Here is a 4,080-nt window from a genome sequence, read left to right on the forward strand (position 1 = left end):
TATATATATATATATATATATATATATATATATATATATATTCATATGTATAAGTATGTATATATGTGCGTGCGTGTATGTGTGTATGCGTACGTACAGACATACATACGGATATGCATGTATTTATATGAGCCTGTGTATATATCTGTGACTACGTGTGTGTATATATTAGTGTATATATACATATATGGGGTGGTGGTTATTTCCATTTACATTAATTAACAATGATGAATTAGTAATTAATGTTAGCTACCCACCCACACAGCTGGAGGGAAGCGATTATTTTCGAAAGTAAAATTATAAAACGGAGATAAATAGCTTTCATCTTAATCACGTTTGCTCTAATTTTTAATGATTTTGATATTAATTAACATACTGAACTGTTTTGTTTTTTTTGCCCCCTCCTAATATGGCAAACTAAGAGGAGGTGGCGGTGGTGCTAGCGGCGGTGGTGCTAGCGGCGGTGGTGCTAGCGGCGGTGAAGGTGGCGATGATGGTGGCGGTGGGGTTGGGTGCTTCTAGTAGAGTTGGAAATCGAAGCTGCTTCTTTCATATATTTTTATTGTTGAAAATCATGAGCATCACAACTTTCGACGGGTTTATACAACCCCGACTCTCTGGACATTGATGGACCGCAACCACGTGTAGTCTGTACTAATTTCCTTGTCAGAAACCCAGATCTCTCAGCCCTTGTCCCCACCGCCCCTATCCGTCTCTGCTCTCCAAGGTCAGGCCTTATTTTAACATCACTCCGAAAGATAGCTCCTGTGTTTACATAGAAAGGATGAAAGGCAAAGTCGACCTCGGCGAAATTTGAACTCAGAACGTAGCGGCTGACGAAATGCCGCTAAGAATTTTGCCCGGTATACTGACGATTCTGCCAGCTCACCAACTTCCTCGTGCCTACATATCGATTATCACAAACCGATGTTGCCACAGAGGAAACCAAATCTTTTGCTAGCCTTAATTCTCTTTATAAACATGTCTACGTATTTCGTAGAACGACACTCAGATATCTCAAACACTCTTGTGTTTTTATCTCCACCCTTAATTTCTAAAACAAACTGATACACCGACTGGACTGTGGAGAAATGTATCGTGTCCTCACTGCAATACCCCGCCACATACGATAAACCACAACATATCACTGTGGGAAATATTGTCTTCAGATCTCTCTATATATATATCGCTTGTCTTCGCAGACACGAATCTGAAAGTTATGGATAAGCAATCATTTTTCTGTGCACGTTTGTCTCTATATGTGTATAAACCTAAGGCAGCGAGCAGGCAGAAACGTGAGCACGTCTGTCTTTACGTTCTGAGTTCAAATTCCCCCGAGGTCCACTTTGCCTTTCGTCCTTTCGGGGTCGATAAATTAAGTACCAGTTGCGTACTGGGTCGCTCTAATCAACTGGCCCCCTTCCCCAAAATTTCGGGCCTTGTGCCTAGAGTAGAAAAGTATAAGTGTATGAATCTGTGTAATTCTATGTGTGTGTGTATGTGTGTGTGTGCGTGTGTATGTGTGTGTGTGCGTGTGTTTTCATGTATATGTACGCACGTATGTATTTATGCATGTATGTATAATACATTTAAGTATTCTGAACGTAAAACTCGCGCCGATTCAAATAAAGAATCTTCGGAATGCTGTATCTCTACTGAATCTATAGTGGTGAGTCACACTTATCTACTTTTTGAATTCAGATTTTCAGATAGCTCGATTTCTACGCCGCGCAGTGCATGGTGGGTAGAGCTATGAACCCCCAAGTCAAGGTCGAAGAGCCTTCCTGCTGAAACTTCAATCAAAACATTCACATCTGTTCGACAGATGATCTTCTCAAGTATAAGAATCTTGTTCCCGTCTCACACAACAATGTCACGCATGTAGTGTTTGCATTTGGTAGATGCTTTCATTGGTATATTCCATATGGTACACACACACACACACACACACACACACACACACACACACACACACACACACACACACACACACACACACACACACACACACACACACACACACACACACAAACTCATTCACACATAACAACACAGATATATATTGCACACACACGGATACACACATAGACAAACAAACACACATATATCCACACATACAGAGATAAGACACACGTCCAAATACATGGAAACGTATATGTATATGTTGTCTATATATAAATGAGTGTGTGTGTGCACGCACGCTTGTGTGTGTAAAGATTTTGTTAAAAGAGATCCATAATGTTTAAAGGATTCAATGCATTTAGCAACATTATATACACACACACACAAACACATGTATGTATATGTATGTATGTATGTATGTATAGGAGTGGTGAGAAGCTTGCTTCCCAACCACATTGTTCCGGGAGTCTGTTTTCTTTTTGCTAACGCGAAGACCAATTACTTGCCGCGATATCTTCCAGTCTGTAAATCACAACAGTGGTTCTTGCTGTCGTGTGTGACACTATGGCTAAGTGGTCAGTATAATCTGTATTTGTTCTTGTTGTGAGTGGGTGTCCAGAACTTCTTGATTTTCTGTGAGTAAAGTCAAGTTCCTTGCTATGCTGTACGGAGGACATAATCAAGACAGATATAAAGAAGGCACAAGGGTATCTCCTTCTAAGCCACGAGCCCCAATGAGAGAAAAATAAGATGTCTCCGTCAGGTGGAACACATCTTAGCTTGAGCGCTTTTGCAGAGCATCATTATTGCATCCACTGTTCTTTGAGGGATTCCATTGGCCAGTCAAATGTGTTGTATCGTACTTTAGTGATTGAGTGAAAAGCTTTGAAAAATCGACGAATAACATAATGACATGAAGACTCATTGTTCGAACATCCTTTCTGTGTCAGGCAGAAAAACCTCCCATTTTTGTTGTTTCGACGTATTTTAAGCTCGTGAAGTTAGGCAGGAGGTAATAGAGTCTTCATGTAGCTAATGTTTTTTCCAGTTATCATCGTGGTTTGGGTCGGTGCACACCGTGTGTTTGCTCTTGAAATGTTTGTCAACCTGTAAAGTGTTAGAGGTTTTTCGCTCCGCCCTATATATTTGATCAGTTGTTGAGCGGGTTCCTTTGAATCCATTCTGATTTTCTAAGAAAAAAAATCTTTTCGATCTCCAGCTGAATGCGATTGTGTATCATTGTGTTATAGATCTTAGCTGCAACAGCTGTTAATGTAATACTCCAATAATTCTGTACAAAGTCTAAATCACCCTTTTCGAAAGGAAGGGTGGATACAGACTTCAGTCATTTATTGACTGTGTTTTCATTGTAAGCAGAGTTACACAGTTGACGAAGTACATTCTTAAATACCCCTGTTTTTCACACTTCAGCAAATATTTTGTCCAAACTAGGATCTTACCTACTTTTTGCCTTCTATTTTAATCAGACCCTCCGTCGCTTTATATACTCTGAAATTACTTTGATATTTTAGTTTGTCGTTAATGAAAGCTTCAACAGGTTTGTCAGTAATGGTTCGCGGTTTCCCGAAGAGAGTTTGAAACTTGTCCTTCCATTGGTTGAAACGATCTTATTAACTCGACGCTTTTAGTTCTGCTTTCTTAGTCCTTTCTTTTTTTTTTTCTTTTCGGGCCACTAGTTTCATAAACAGTCTGCCATATTAAAAGACGTCTGTTGATTATCAGCAGAGTGTGTAATGACATTAGTCTTATTTGGGATGTAGTTTTGATGCTCTACTTCATCTGTATCAGTGAGTTCATTTTGGGTGCTTTTTAGATCTGATGTGGTTTCTTTTTGAAGTTATCAGTTCGTTTGTTTTTGTTTTTTTTTGTTTTCTTAAATATTTTTCCTGGGCGATGGATTGCCGGTATGTTAGAGTGCCGGAACGAGGTGCCTTGCGGTGTCTCAGTAAAAATATGATTGAAATATAACAGATTTTATTTAACAGCGAAATAAAATCATGGTAAAATATAATAGGCGGAATGGTATGTAATGGAAAAAAGAATTAAAATAAAGATTTTTAACCAGCATAACATTAAAAATAGTGATAAAATAACTTGATAAAAATAAATATTATTCGCGTTTAATTGCTGGATTTGTACCAAAATTTGAAACCAATT

This window comes from Octopus bimaculoides, chromosome 10 (genome assembly GCF_001194135.2).
Source record: "Octopus bimaculoides isolate UCB-OBI-ISO-001 chromosome 10, ASM119413v2, whole genome shotgun sequence".
NCBI classification, from domain to species: Eukaryota; Metazoa; Mollusca; class Cephalopoda; order Octopoda; family Octopodidae; genus Octopus; species Octopus bimaculoides.